Raw genomic sequence first — 17,107 nt, 5'->3', positions numbered from 1 at the left:
CCATCTCGTTGTGGCTTCTCCTTTGTCTTTGGATGTGGGGTATCTTTTTTGGTGAGTTCCAGTGTCTCCTGTCGATGACTGTTCAGCAGCTAATTGTCCAGACAGTTATTTTTAATTGAAATTTATTTTTGCTGTGTGCTTGAAAATTGAGAATAACAGTTTTTTGTTTGTTTGTTTTTACCATGCCACACAGCTTGTGGGATTTCAGTTCCCAACCAGGGATTGGACCTGGGCCGTCAGCAGGGAATTCCCAAGAATATCAAACTTTACCTATAGCTTTTCATTGTAAGTGAAAAGGAAGTAAAGCCTTAATAAAATTATCATATGTTAGGATTTTTTAAAGCAAGCTCTCATCTTGTCAATCGGATTTCCAAACTGTTTTATGTATTAGCAATTTCTTTTTAAAGTTTTATTTCCAGGAACTAGCACTACATAGGTAAATAGGACGCAGTCTCTTTCCTCATGTAATTACACTCTAATATGGGAGTCAACATTTTACAATGAATTAGTTCATTGAGAAAAATTCTGTACTATCTATGCATATTAGAAACAGTGAGGAGACTAAGATGGCATTATTGGCTTTCTTGATAAAACAATTCTTCCCGGAGAAGATACTTGAGCTGGAATCTGAAGAATGAGGAGGGCTTGCCAGTTTGTAAAAGTGGAGGTTATTTGGGGCTGACACCAGCATCTACATAGGCTTGTTAGTTTGAAAAAACATGGATAGGGGAACTGTAAATGTATCTATATGGCTGGAGCTTAAGGAGTGAAGAGGAGGGCCAGTGAGTAGGTATATTATATTATAATATTATAATAGTTAAACATATTATAATAGTTATAATATAACTATTATAATAGTTAAACAACCTAAAGATAAAATACAATTATCTGCCTTACTGAATTCCTATCAGATTAACAATATGAGTTGGAGCTCTGTTTTACCATAAGAGCATGTGACTTGCTTGGTCTGCTTGATTTGATCCTGGTGATCAATATTAATATACACTCTGTCAAGCAAGTCAAATTTGTCATCACACACTAGCTTCATCTATTGATTTGCTTTTTACCAACTGATCTAGCTCCACAGAATGTTTCAGAAAGGGCAACAAAAGTAGATCCTATTTCATATTCAACAGAGATGCCTAGAAATGCTATTATTTTGCATTGGGCAAAACATAGTTCTTTTCTCCTTCCTGTGTTTAGAATTAACAGATTTCTCAGCCCTTCAAATGTCTTCTTTACTAATTGGTGAAATTGATTATTCAGACAGATGGCATATTTAAGGAAAGTAGTTACTTTTATATCCCTTGGGAAAGAGCCATCTGCTCTGATTGGCGGTGAGGGGAAGCAGATGTTATAACTTCCCTATAACCTGTGGAATCTTTGTAACCCATTATTTCAACTATGATATAGTACTACCTGTAGAATAACAGCAGTTTACATAATTCTTTCCATTAACACATGTAAAATATGTAGATACAGCCAAAGCCAAATATATTGGATTGAGACCAGAGTTCTTTACCTCATCTCTCCTGTTCCTTCTCCATCTTCACATTTTGATTCAAAGTTTGATTCATTCTAGTTGACTCAAAACTAGAGTAGATAAGAAAAAAGCCCAGGTAAAATGGGCAAAGGACTTAAATGGACAGACATTTCTCCAAAGAAGATCAACAAATGGCCCATAACCACATGAAAAGATACTCAACATCACTAATAATTAGGAAAATGCAAATCAAAACCACAATGAGATACTACCTCAAACCCATAAGAATGGCTAGTATTAAAGCAAACAAACAAAATAACAGTCATTGGCTATTTTCAAGAAACAAACAGAAATAGCAAGTGCTATGTATTGGCAAAATTATATATCCAAAAAAATAAAATCAGGGATTCATATCTGTACACACATGTTCGTAGCAGCATTATTCACAATAGCTAAAAGTTGGAAGCAACTCAAGTATCCATATATGGATGGATGGATAAACAAAATGTGGTATGCATTCAATGAAAAATGAGTCAGCCTTAAAAAGGAAGGAAATTCTGACACATGCTACAACATGAACAAACTTTGAAAACATGATGCTAAGTGATTAAGCCAATCACAAAAGGACAAGTGCTGTATCATTCTAGGTACCTAGAGTAGTGAAATTGATGGAAAGTAAAATGGTGGTTGCCAAGGGCTGGGACCAGCGGGTAATGAGGAGTTAATGTTTAATGGATAAAGAGTTTCAATTTGGGAAAATGATGAGTCCTGGAGATGGATGATGGTGACATTTGCACAACAATATGAAAGTATTTAGTGTCACAGAATTGTACACTTAAAATATTTTAAGTGGCAAATGTCATGTATATTTTAAAATGATAATAATAAAATAACACAGTGAAATTAGTTTGATTATTTCTATTTCAAAACTAATAGCATGTGTTGTAACTTGGAAGTTGTGCTTCACTTTTCCTTCCCACCTTGGGGAAATTTCATAAGAAAGCTCATAGCATCTGCTCTATTTTCTTAACCTTTTATCTCTCTACTAAGCTGATAAACATGTGATATTCTCCAATACAGTCAAAATATCTAATTCTCATTATACCCATAGACTAAATTTCCATCTTGGATCAAGGATAGCAACACGTTGTAAGAGCTGAACAAGGAAAGAAGACATGAGAGGAGGCTACAAAAGAAAGACATTACTGGGATCACAGTGAATCTGAGGTCACAAAAGTAAGTAAAACCCAGAGAACATAAAATTGGAGTTCAGAGTATAGCGGGAAGTCTATGTGAATACTCATGAGCCAGACATCTGCAGAACCTAAAGATCAAGAAAAATGGTCAAGCAAAGCAGTCATTGATCAAAGAACTAACAGAAAATTTGTACTATGCTAACCCTGGGAAATGAGGGATGCTGTGACGGGCTTTCCCACATAATTTAAAAGACCTCTTCTACTCTGTATTCTTACCACCTCCACCAGTGGCAACCTATACTAAAGAAAGCTGATAGAATGATAGTAAGAATCACTGGCAAAGTTACTCTTTCCCTACAGCACCATGCCAATATTAATAATTAATAATGAGAACTAGAATTTGCATAGTGCTTGTCATGCTTCTTATACCTAGCTGTGGTGGTTATACATTTTCTGCACCAAGGTTGTAGTTCTATACTAGAAGCAAAACTCATGCCAATTCTCCTTGCTTTGTCTACCGGTGATGAATAAGTACTTCTGATAATGTCAAGAAAATTCAGTGATTTGAGTTTCATCTGTTCAAATATAAAGTAAGAGGTAAAAATAATAAACATTCATGAAAAGGGTAAATTTTTAACTATTTAATTTACAAAAACTACAAATCTTAATGCACATTTCTTTATAAAAGGAATAATCCAAGTTAAAAAATATTAAATGCAACATGCATGGCTTATGATATTAAAAAAATCAGAATCAACTTAAATGTTCCATTGGAGGGAGATATTTTAAATATATTGTAGAAACATGACAAAATTCATAAATAGTAATGTGGGAAAAAATGCAAGATAAAAATGATACACTAAAATCACAACCATGTTAAAACATATAACCATAAAACTTAAAATGATTACACATATCTTTCAGTCAATGAAAATGTATGTGATTTTTCTCTTCTTTTAAACTTTGTATAATGATGCTATGTTAATTTAATAAGAAATGTATGGCTTTAAGTAGACATGGGGTTAGTAGTTCTTATTTATACAATATTTACATTACTTTAGTAATCTGGGAAACCTGCAAGATAAGTATTTTTATCTAAAATAAAAATGGAGGAGGATAAGCAGCAGTAGTAGTGGTAGTGGTAGTAGTAGTAGTAGTAGTAACTTATGGTTAAACTTGTCACACAGTTATCAAGCAGAAGATTCAAGATTTGAAAAGTGATTGGTCTGCTTCTGAAACTTATGGTCTTTTATCTATATCATGCTTTCTCCAAGCTCTACCCCATGCTGCTTCTGGGCCTTGGAGCTCCATGTTATTTTTCCAGCACACCACCTTCCATTTGTGATGAAGAATGGTAAGTAGACATACCCTTAAATGAAAGAGCCTTCAAACCTTCCAAGTTTCTCTCACCCACTCTCCCTATAGGCCTAATTTTCTTCCTCACATAAACATTTGTACTATATGTCCTGATAGAAGTAAACAGTAGCCCCCCAAATGTAGACTTTTTCTAACAGTGAAATTTTAAAAGTTAGATGGAAAAATGTGTTCCCTCAAAATCTGTATTCTCATGCTAAAACTTTTTTTTAACTTTTAATTTTGAAATGTTAGACTTACAGGTTGTGAATAGGTTCCTGTACATCTCTCATCAGCTTCTGACAAAATGATCAATACTACCAAGAAACAAGCATAGTTATAATACTATTAATTAAACTACAGATCACATTCAAATTTCACCAGTTTTTCCACCAATGTCCTGTTTCTGTTTCAGGATCCAATACAGGATCCTGCATTGTACTTTTTTCCCTTAGTCTGTCAAGCTGCAACAGTTCCTTAGTCTTTCCTTATTTTTTTTTAATAATCCTGACACTTCTGAATAGCATTACTGTTTAATTATTTTGTAGAATGTCCTTCAATTTACATTTGTCTAATATTTCCTCATGACTGGACTAAGGTTAAGCATGATGAGCATAACTACCACGGAAATGACAATGTGTCCTGAGTTCTCAATGCATGGTATCATTTTGCCTTTTTACTGGTGATGTTAACTTTGATCCCTTGGTTAAATAGTGCTTGTGGGTTACTATCTTTCCATTTGTAGTTAATAAATACCTTGGGGTAGATACTTTGAAACTATGATAATATCTTGTTTCTTCTCAAATTTTCACGTGCTACTCAGCAACCTAAGTTGGGTCCTGTCTACAACAGTTATGTCTGTGGTGTTTGACTAGTGCTGATATTCTACTGAAATGTAATTTGAATCTTTAGTAAGTGAAAGGCACATACATTGCACAAGTCACAATTTTTTTTTCCTTCCTCAGATCCTCAGTACTTATAGGAATTTATCTCTTAATATTGTTCTTTCCCTTCATCAGCATTGGATTCCATGAAAAATGCTACTTACTTTCAGTCATTAGTGGTGTCTCACTTTTCTCAGCCACCTAATTTACTTTGGCACTAGAGTAGGATGAGTGAAAAAATAAGACTACACTGCACAATATGAGGATATGAGTCTATTTCCTGCAGAAATTCTGATAGGGGAAAACATTGGCAGTATTCCTTTCAATATGATAGATGTCAACAACCAAAAAATCCTCATTGATTTTATTAGATATCCTCTAGTTTGTGCTTTTAATGAAACAAATCTGATTACATATAAGAAAAAAATCTCTTCAGGTTCAGTTTGTTTTATCATTGTCTAGCCCTTCTTATCCTAAGTTGTTTTTCAAGGGAATCATAATAATAGACTGGGATATCATATTCCCACAATACCGAAGGAAAAGTTTCCCTCAAGGAAAAAATGTGGAAAATTAAGTGACTCAGAGATCTCCTATCCTCCCACTCCATTAAAACAAGGGGTTAGGGGAAGCAATTTATGGAGTGGGCATGGCTCTGCATCTACATTTATGTGTGTCCCAGGACAAGTCTTTCTTCCATTTCAGTTTCTCTAAAGCTAAAGACAGGCAATTAAGTGCTGTCTAAGATCTCACATTTCATGGAACTTTGAAAATATAATTTACTCAAACTGATACAGGCAAGGTGTAAATTAGACAGTTAAGCAAACAGCATTGGTTTTCCTGAATATATTTTTATGCATTTTATTTATGAATAACACTACTTGTTATTCCACTTGCCTCCTTGTTGCAGGTTAACTCTGACAAGTAGGAGGTAGGTTAAATTAATCCTTATAATGTGTATATGACTAGCTTTATTTCTATCATTTGCATATTACTTCAAATATGCACTATTTTATAAATGATATCAAGACATAAAAAGAAGCATGCTCATTATTTTCTCCAACATATATAGAGTATTCATAACAAATGTTTTTTTTTCAATTACATTTGCTTTTTAATTTACCTATACCAGAACAATCTTAGGAAAAATTGTACAGTAAGTAAATTAAGTCTTTGCATTCTCTTATTTTCCTTCTTTACTAAGTTCCACATATAAAACTGTGAATTAATTGAAGACAGGATCTTTGTCTTAGCCATATCTATATTTTCATTGCTTGTATAAGACTGTCACAAGCAGTTTATTATTATATAGGTATTCAGAATTATAGGTATTATAGGTATTCAGAATTATAGGTATTCAGAATATGTTTTGTTGAATTCAATGGAATTGATTGAAATGGAATGCAATACAAGATCATCTCTAGTTAGAGATGAGAATATGGAGACAGAGAATCTGAGGTCAAATCACAGCTCAATCACTCAAAAACTATGACACATAGACATTTATCCAGCCCTCAGTTTCTTGACTAAAAGAAAAGTTAAAAAAAAATTCTTACAGAGTTGCTGTGTGGATTAAATCATGGCATCCTGAACTTCCACTCCTGTGACAGAATATGTCTCCCTAATATGAAGAGGCACCACTAGTAAGCCAGAAAATTAAAGAATTTCTGAAATATAGAAGGCAAATGAGATTAGATCAAAAGCAAAGCAAAAGCATCATAGCTCCAATACGTACAACACAAGCTGGAGAAAATGTCAGCAAGAGGGAAAGAAATTTTCAGACATGCCAAGTTCTAGGTAAAATATATCCTATTCTTAAAAGCTGTGCCTACCTTACTGTCCTATGAACATTTTCTTTCTAAAGCAAGCCTAAGTTCTACCCAAAGGAAGGGCCCATGTGCAGGTATTAGGATCAGAAGAAAAAGTGGGCATAGCTGGACTTTTTAAATAATCAAAAAGAGAAAAAATAGTTCTATACATAAAAGAAATTTACCTTCTTATTCTGGAAATTGGTGGGTGCCTAGTTTGTCTGATACATAACATGCTAGAGCAAAACCTATTTATTGGCATATACTACAAACCTAGCAGACCATTTTAATAGAATCTGCTGTTTATGCACATCTAGGGGAGGGAACTATTGGGAAAAGAGGCCTGCATATATGCAGAGAAAACACATCTATTGATCAGCCTGATTTTCCACTCAAAAATGTGGCAAACAATCCTAATCACCTGGCAATTTAGGCAAAACAAAAATCAGAAAAACCCACCTATTTGAAAAAAGAGCAAGATGTGCAAACAGAAAACCCAACTCAGAGGACATAAAATAAGAATTTAAAAACCTCTAGTCAGTGTACTCAGAAAGGTATGAATAGTCATTGTCTCTATAAAATAAGGAGTAAAGAAGCACAACAAAAATGAACTGGGAATTTAAAATAAAATTACAAAATAAAGCTTAAATAGAATGCATAAATAATAGGATGAATGCAGCTATCACACGTTTTGTTGGGAGAAAAAATTCCTAGAATCCAAGACAAGAAGAAAACAACGGAAAATATAAAAACATTGAGAGACATGGAGCATTAATACACCTAATTAATAGAAGAGTATGTTTCTTATCTAAAACATCTTAGCAATTTTATATTTTCAAAATGAAACAGTATGCTTTGTTATAGACAGAAGGAATGATAAATAATATGCACCTATATATTTCAGAACTCCATTTATGATGATATTCCTTTCAGGAAGATGAAATTGGTTACCTACAAATGAATGCAAGTCATTGGCATAACTTCTAATCAATAACATATGAAGATAGAAAATAATGTTAAATTTTCTTTAAAATTCTGAGAAAATTAATTTGTTCTAAAAATTTTCTAGCCAAAATAGCAATCAAAAATGTGTGTGTGTGTGTGTGTGTGTGTACGCATGTGTGTTCAGTGAAGTGAATCCATACCTATTTTCTTTATTTGAAAAAATTACCAAAGATCCTATGGTGAAAGACCAGAAAAGAAAAACAAAAAAAGGTTGACCTGAAATATCACAGACAAAAATTATAGTTAAGTATGGCCCTTAAGACATCAATAAATCATGAAAGGAATTACAGGAAATTTCACTTCACCTTAAAGATTAGAAAATTTTTCTCCAAACAGCGTATGTTTACTTATTTTTCTACAAATGCAAACACAATGCTTATTCTGCATTTCTATTTACATGATGCATTAAAACTATCTTATACACTGAATATCTGTGTGAAACATTTCCAGCAATCTGGATTATGCATAAATTCTATAACTGTTCCAAATTTACTTGTTAATTCTGTCTGTTTACTTCAGAACAATTAATTTTGCAACAGTGAAACCCCACTCTCTATAAGCATTCCCCCCAATATCTCCCCCCACAAAGAAACCCCAAATGTGACACTGTTCTTTCTGGAGAACAGGTCTGTCAGCATTTTTACAATATAAGCGTTTCAAATACATCAGATTAGATCAAAGAAGCAATTTCTTTTCAATTTAGTGAAAAGAAAAATATTCTAAAAGGAGAAAAGCTTTATAATTACAGTCAGTGAAGTACCTGTATTATGAAAAGGACAGGATAAACCCATTCAGGCTCCATATACAAAGAGAAATATAAAATAATGAAAGTGAATATAAATTCTTTGTACAAAGAAGCACCCCAAATTTCATGGGAATAATTTAGATCAAAAGTGAGAAGGAATATATGTAACATATACATAAGGTTTGAATTTAGGATTATAGACAAACATTAATTTATATTTTCATACATCTGTATTTTTTTCTGTTCCAACTATTATAGAGATGTTTCAAAGGAGACACCATATTGACTCCTAAAACACCATATTGACTCACTACATTTTCAATTGCCATACTTAAGACTTTAATCTCTCTCACTGGTGTCCCAAATACTACAGTGGATGATAGTTTAAAATGTTGTATTATATTTCTATTGTTGCTATAAAATTATACAAAATTCATGGTTTAAAACAATGCAAATGTACTATCTTATAGTTCTGTAGGTGCGAAGTCCAACATGGGTCTCAATGGGCTAAAATCAGCGTGTGAGGAAGGCTGTGTTTCTTCCTGGAGGCTCTAGCAGAGAATCCATTTTCTTCCCTTTCCCAGCTTCCAATGAACATATACATTCCCTGGCTCTGTACCCACTTCCTCGGTCTTGCATCTCTCTGACCATTCTTTTGAAGTCAAATCTTCCTCTGACCCTGACTTCAGCCAGAGAAGGTTCTTTTAAGGACTGATATGATTAGGTTGAACCCCTCTAGATAATCCTGGATAATGTCCCATCTCAAAATCCTTAACCTTAATCACATCTGCAAAATTCATTTTCCCATGTAAAGACAACATGATTACATGTTCCAGTGATAAGGATGTGGACACATTTAGGGGCCCATTATTCTGCTTACCATAGTCTGTCCCCCAAAGATTCTTATTCTTTCCATATACAAAATATACTCAATCTATCACAACATTATAAAAAGTCTCAACCCATTACATCAACTCAAGTTCAAAATCTCATCTAAATCTAATTAGCCAAAAGTCTAAAATCTCATCATCTAAATCATCTAAATTAGATATGGGTAATATTCTAGTAATAATCCCTACTGGGGCATCCTGTTCATCTATGAAGTCATGGATCTTAAGAAGCAGTTATCTATTCCTAAAATAATATGGTGAGACAAGGCATAGGATAACAGTTATAGAAATTCTGGTTCAAGATAGTCAAAAATAGAAGGAAAAAGAGTTACTGGACCCAAGCAATTTCAAAATTGAGCTAGGAAAACTCCATTAGATTTTTTTTTATAATAACTTTTTGTTAAAACATCTTTATTGGAGTATAATTGCTTTAAATGGTGTTAGTTTCTGCTTTATAACAAAGTGAATCAGCTATACATATACATATATCCCCATATCTCCTCCCTCTTGCGTCTCCCTCTCACCCTCCCTATCCCACCCCTCTAGGTGGTCACAAAGCACCGAGCTGATCTCCCTGTGCTATGCGGCTGCTTCCCACTAGCTATCTATTTTACGTTTGGTAGTGTATATATGTCCATGCCACTCTCTCACTTCGTCCCAGCTTACCCTTCCCCTTCCCCATGTCCTCAAGTCCATTCTCTACATCTGCATCTTTATTTCTGTCCTGCCCCAAAGAGTCATGTGCCACAATGTTAATTGCAGCACTATTTACAATTGCCAGGACATGGAAGCAACCCAAGTGTCCATTGACAGATGAATGGATAAAGATGTGGCACATATATACAATGGAATATTACTCAGCCATAAAAAGAAACAAAACTGAGTTATTTGTAGTGAGGTGGATGGACCTAGAGTCTGTCATACAGAGTGAAGTAAATCAGAAAGAGAAAAACAAATACCATATGCTAACACATATATATGGAATCCATTAGATTTTATGTGCTGGGATTAATCCTATGTGGCTCAAGTTATTTGGGCTGTTGGCTCTGCCCTCCTAGGTATCCTCCATTTTTCATAAATGATAGTACATGTTTTGTAGCTCGGTAGTTTTATCAACCTATTTCCTGCCTGTAGAAATTTATGGTTCTACCAGCCTTCTTTAATTTTGTACTCCATCCCTTTCATTCCCAGCAAGCATTGTTTCTGCTGGCTAGTTCTGGAGACTCTTGCGGCTCTCCTGTATATGTCATGGGATTCACTCCATTAGACAAGAAATTCTTCCACAGATCTTTCCTAGATAACCCAATCTCTATCTTTGCTTTTTTTGTTTTTGGGGGATGACTGAAGAATTATGCCCTAAAACTTCCTAAATGTTTTCTAGTTATATTAAAGTGATCTGTGAGATGAACTTTAATCTCCTCAAAGAGCCATTTGTGTGAATGAACATTATAACCTTTTGATTTTTCTGAGGTATTAACAAAAGATGGCAGCACCTCATGCTTGGCTTTTTCCTCTAGGTCATGATTTTCAGGCAGCAAATCTCTTTAGTACTTTTTATTCTACAATCTGAATAGGCTTAGAATTTCCAAAACCATCCAATACTGACATGCTTTTTTGTACGTTTTTTTGTTTGTTTTTCTTTTTTGTTATTTTAATTGTTCTTCCTCAGTTAATCTCCTTCCACTAATATTTTACTATAAGCAGCAAGAAGAAACCAGGCTGCATCTTCAACACTCTGCTTAGAAATATCCTCAGTTAAATGTACAGTTTCATTATTTACCAGTTCTGCTCTCCACATAACTGAAGGACACAGTTCTGCTAAGCATTCTGCAACTATGCAGCAAAGATGTTCTTTCCTCTAGTTTCCAGTAACATGTTCCTCATTTCCTTCTCAGCCTTCAGCAGCTGTTCCATTAACATCCATATTTTTCTTAACAGTCTGTTCACAATGATTTTGGATCCTGTAAGATGATTTATGTTTTCTCAGTTCTGCTTCTCACTTATTTCTGAGTCCTCATTAAGAATAGTTCCCATAAATATTTCTACTAACAGTTTCTTCAGAGAAATCTAGCCTTTTTCCATCATTCTCTACAAAATTCTTCCAGTCTCTCCCTATTGTGCAATTCCAAATACATTTTCACATTTTTAGATATTTGTTATAGTAGCACCTCACCCCTGGTACCAAATATATATTAGTTTATTACTGCTGCTGTAATAAATCGTCCAAAAAAGGTAGTTTAAACAATGCAAATTTATTATCTTATAGATTTGTAGGTTAGAATTGCAACAGAAGCCTTATTGGGCTAGAATCAATGTGCCAGCAGAGCTGTATTTTTTTGTGGCATCTCTAGGGAAGAATGTTTCCTTGGCTTTCCCAGCTTTTAATGGCTAACCAAATTCCTTGACTCTTGCCCCCGATCCTTTATCTTATATCCAGCAATGTTGCATCCCTTAATCATTCTCACAACTCCTTTTCTGACCACAGTTAGGAAAAGCTTTCTGTATTTACAGATCTCTATGACTAGACTGGGATCCCTGGATATCCAGTACCATCTCCCCATTTCAAGGTCCTTAACATTAATCACATTGGCAAAGTCCCTTTTGCCATATAAGGTAACATGCTCATAGGTTCTGGAGATGAGGATGTGGACAACTTTGGCAGCCATTTTTTCTTCCTACTTGGCTTCATCTGAACAGACTTGACCACTATCCAGGGCTTCTCCTTTTCCTTCTTTGAGTACTTGCTGTCCCACATCTACATGTTTTTCATCTTTTGAGTGAGTGTGACCATTTGTCTAATCATTTTAACCAATTAACCTTGCTTGCTTAATTCCGTGGATCCCTTGGTAGCTGACAGGGGATAGGGACTCAGATTATTGTAGACCTCCCTGAAGCTTGGGTTCCCCAGAAAACAGACTGTGAGGTGGGGCATACATTCTAGGAAGTTGGTCAGGGAGTGTTTTGGAGATCATCACTGTAGAAGAGGAAGGAGAGAAGCTGCAAGGTTGGGCAGAGGAAGAGATCAGGCTGCAAGGTGGTCTCAACAAAAGCCTCAGGTGACCAGATGTTAGAGAAGGAGTTTCTGAAACCAGATGGACCCCTTAGATTATTCTGTGTTACGGTGAGAGAACAAGTCCTTTCTGCTCTAGAAGCTACTAATCATCCAATGTGGGCTGCCCACAGAGAATTAAAGCAGTCTCTCCAACCCAGGGCAACTTTCAGAGAGGGCTGGCAGTTGAAAGCCATCAGACGGCAATACTCACAACAGATGGGGAAATAAGCCCTTTAGTCTTGAATGAGAATCTGGAAAGTATATCACAGCACCCACTACTCCTCCAGATTTTGATTTCTTAACTTAGATCTGATCTTTGCTTCAGTATATGTGTTATCTGTTTCTCTGGTGATGGTGTTTGCCCAAGCGACAAATACTGCCATCACCCAAAATTTGCATTAAAACTGAACATTTGCTTGTTTGTTTATATGTGTCTCTTCCAGCTCTATTCAATTCCTCTTGTTAACAAATGCTGCTAAATCACTCCTTTCTCATTTGAGGCCTTAGTGTACTAGAATAAATTTGGTGGAGCTAAAGAATGTAATTTTCCTTGTACAGGGCTGGTTGTTTTCTACAGTAATTCAACTTCCAATTTAGTCCATAGAATGGGATGATGTTAGGTAAAAGGGGGGCCTATACCATACATTCCTAAAGTTATCTGCGGATGAAAACTAGAATTGAGAATTCTTTCTCCCTCTCACTATCCTGTGCAAAACTTACCAGTTTTGTGACTTGTGGCCAAAAACCTTAACTACATTGAGCCTCGATTTCCTTATTTGCAAAATGTAAATTATCCACTTTACAGGGTTGCCTATGTGCTGAAAAACAGTGGTATAAAATCTTTAGCACGGTGGGTGGCACAAAATTATTGTTCAGAATGCATTACTTTTCTTTTTCTCTTAGGTCACTTTTAAATCTTTAATAAAATAGTCCTTCATCTCTCTTTCCTTTATCTCTATCCTTTCATAGGCCACCATTCTCATTATGTACTTATTACATTGTATATCTATTATCATAAGCCTAGCAATGTAATATTTATATAAATTTAATTCATGAAATGCTGCTGTTTTAAGAAGTAAATAATTTTAGGAAAAATAAAATACATAATATGCTTTACTCACACCTTTATAAGTCTAAATGTTCTTTCATTTTTATATAAATAAAAATTTTTTTTATATAAATAAATTTTTATTTATATAAATAAATTTTGTATATAACCTAATTAGAATGTAAATTTAAGTTGGGAACAAAGAATCAATTATTTCGGGTACATTTGTTTGTAAAATAGACATATGAATATAAATTATTATATTCATATTTCAAAATATACCTGTTCTAAAACTACAAATATAATAATTAAATTTGCTTTATGATAAGTATGTCTCTTGGGCTTTTTGAAAAAAATATATAAACCTCAGATGAAAGGCAAAACACTTTTCCCCAGAAAACGTGCATAAACAGAGAGTTTTGAAGACCATTTTTAGAGTTTTGAAGACCATTTTAGTGAAATAAGTGAGGTAGAACCATAAATTCTCACACAGTGGCTATCAAAACTTTAAATATCTATGTATAGTATAAGTATAGTTTAACAACTCTGTGTACATGCACACACTTATGTACACAAAGGAAATAAAATGTTCATGAGACAACACCTATACTCTATATATATACTATATGCTGTGCACTCTGAATTTTGCTGTTTTGTTCTATCGTATTCTATTTTATTTAAAAAATTGTTGCCTAACCTCCTAACTTGATCTCATGACCCACTACTCCATCATAACCCATAATGGGTCAGTTCACAGTTTGAAAAACACTGCTGTAAGACTCCTAGGTTTCCATATTAAAAAGTAATGCTTGAGGGTCTAGATAAAAATACGGCTAGAAACTGCTATGACATAAGGAATTAGGTATATCTTAGTTGTGTTAAAGTTATAATTCCTAAAAAAAGCAAAAAATAAAAACAAACAAACAAAAAAACAGGGAAAGAGGAGAAACCATCACCGCAAAGCAAAAGTCAGTCACACTGTCCATTTATGTATCTGTCTGCCTATCTATCTGTCTACCTATCTATCTGTCTATCTGGAGAGAATTATATTCATCAATTTCAAGAAAAATTATGAAGTCATTTAATAATATGGTGTATTAAAAATACCCAATAGATACATATTTCTCAAGTAGAGCTTTGTCTAATTTCAGTTCCTGAGCCATTCTATTTTTACCATATATTTAATTTTATGCCTTAAATTCATTATCTTCTCAAACTCAAAAAGAAATAAAGATATGTGTGAATTAAAACCAATTTATTTTTACCACTAGTTTATTTCTTAATTTTATGTGTTTCTAAACACAGCAATTTCATTCCCTTGTTTCAAAATAGAAGGAATCAAAAGCATGTAAGATGCAGAGTCAATCCTGTTTTCATTCATTCACCTTGCTACAAGGTATCAGGACATAAATGTTTGACAGAACTGCTGATTACATTTCTAGCTTATACCTGAAAATTGCACCAGATTATGCATCCTTGAAAGTGCCTTTGTATAATCTAATCCTGGGGCACTGCTAGTTTAAGACACAAATCACAAGCCATAAGATTCAAAACTAGGTTAATATCACTCTCTTTTCATGTTTCTTTCCTTCTGTTAAATTCAAGGTATAAGTAGCACACTAATGAGCAATTTTATCATTCCTGTGTTCTAGTACTATATTCTATTTTAAGCAGAAATGTACAATGTATATTTTCTAAATTAATATACATATTTTCTGAAAATAAGGGCCTGGTCAAATAAAAGCCTCAGAAACTTTGCATGCCAAACTCCTTTTGAATAATAACAGTGTTCAAAGATTATAAAAATTCCTGCAATCAATAAAACAAACTAATCTAGCATTTCCTAAAACATCTGGATGTAAAGTCTCCCTCTTCTTTTGTAACAGCTCAATTAATATCATATACATATTACCTTAAACTAGAAATATAATTATCAGTGTTTGAAGCCTCTGATTTTTGCTAGGTTTAATATCCTCTCTAAGTATTGGTTTCCTAATAGTTACTTCATAGTGATGATTAAACAGGAGTGCCTCTGTAAAGTGTGTGGCAGGTAGCATTTTGTGACAAAGTGGATGGCCTATTTTTGTTATTGTTCTTTATCAGTGTATTTATTTATTATACAATTTTTAAAAGTTACATTCCATTTACAATTGTTACATAATATTGGTTATTTTCCCCATGTTTTTTAATATATCCTTGTAGTTTATTTTATATATAATAGTTTGTACCTCTTAATCTCCTACCCCTAAATTGCCCCTCCCCCTTCCCTCTCCTCACCAGTAACCACTAGTCTGTTCTCTATGTCTGTGAGTCTGCTTCTTTCATTACATTCACTAGTTTGTTGTATTTTTTAGATTCCGCATACATAGTATTTACCTTTCTATGTTTGACTTATTTCACTTCACATAATACCCTCCCAGTGCATCCATGAAGCTGCAAATGGCAAAATTGCATTCCTTTTTACGGCTGAATAGTATTCCATTATAAAAATATGTGTGTGTGTGTGTGTGTGTGTGTGTGTGTATATATATATATATATATATATATATATATATATATATATCTCACATCTCCTTTATCCATTCGTCTGTTGAGGGACGCTTAGGTTGCTTCCATATCTTGGCAATTGTAAATAATGCTTCTGTGAACATTGGAGTGCATGTATCTTTTCAAATTAGTGTTTTTATTTTTTTCAGATATATACCCAGGAGTGGAATTGCTGGGTAGTTCTTTTAGTTTTTTGAGAAACCTCCATACTGTTTTCCACAGTGGCTGCACCAATTTACTTTCCCACCAACAGTGTACAAGGGAGAAACCACATCTTCATTCTTCACATATTGATAATACTTTGGACTTGAAGTCAGGTGGCTTGATGTCATCATCTGCCTCCAATTACCAGGTGTACTAACTTAAGGCTGGGGATATATCATCACTAAGGTTAAGTTTCTTTACCTGAAGCTGTAGTTTTTAATAGTATCTATCTCAGAGAATTATTGTGAATATCTAATGATATGATATGTGAAAAGCACTTAGAAGTTTGCTAGCACAAAATACATGTTTAGTAAATGTTAGTTATCCTTATTATTTTCTTTCCCCTACCTCCTTGCTTCTCCTTTCATGCAAATAAGCTCCAATAGTGAAGTATGTAGATATGTACCTCAGAGAATGACAGGAAAATAACATTAAATCTTACCCACTTATTTTCACACTTCGCATCCAATTCTGTCAGCTCTCCTTTCACAATATATCCAGAATCTGAGGGCCGTGGTTCAAAAGGGTTATTGCAATGATCTTCTGACTGTTCTCCCTGCCTCCACCCTTGCCCCACCATAATGAATTTTCAAAGCCAACAGCTGGGAGGTCTTACACAACCCTTCCTTTGTGGCCTCTCTGACTCAGCTCTTACTTCACTCCCCACTGCCACTTCAGCTTATTATTCTTTGAATGTGACAAGACATGATTTTTGTCACAGGATTTACACTTGCCCTTACTTCTGCCTGGAAATTTCTTTACTCATGGTTCACAAACCCTTTGTTGTCAAGTCAGTGCTAAATATGATTTTATCAGAAAAGTCTTCCTCAAGAATATAATCAAAATACATCATCTTTCTCTCTTCCCATTACCTATCTTATTTTTCTTCTTTGAA

At 34.2% G+C, this 17,107-nt stretch overlaps 1 long non-coding RNA gene across 1 annotated transcript in view; it reads left to right on the top strand.

Annotated features, from left to right (window-relative positions):
* The window catches only part of LOC137227090 (uncharacterized), a 378,946-nt gene that overhangs the window by 194,087 nt on the left and 167,752 nt on the right, over positions 1-17,107 (top strand). The window contains exons 3-4 of the long non-coding RNA XR_010944688.1: positions 2,595-2,719; positions 3,954-4,033. This is a non-coding gene — a long non-coding RNA (uncharacterized lncRNA). The remainder of the gene's footprint in view (positions 1-2,594; positions 2,720-3,953; positions 4,034-17,107) is intronic.

Source organism: Pseudorca crassidens, chromosome 7 (genome assembly GCF_039906515.1).
Source record: "Pseudorca crassidens isolate mPseCra1 chromosome 7, mPseCra1.hap1, whole genome shotgun sequence".
NCBI classification, from domain to species: domain Eukaryota; kingdom Metazoa; phylum Chordata; class Mammalia; order Artiodactyla; family Delphinidae; genus Pseudorca; species Pseudorca crassidens.
The sequence above is the reverse complement of the archived record's forward strand: the minus strand, read 5'-3'. Positions and strand labels throughout refer to the sequence as shown.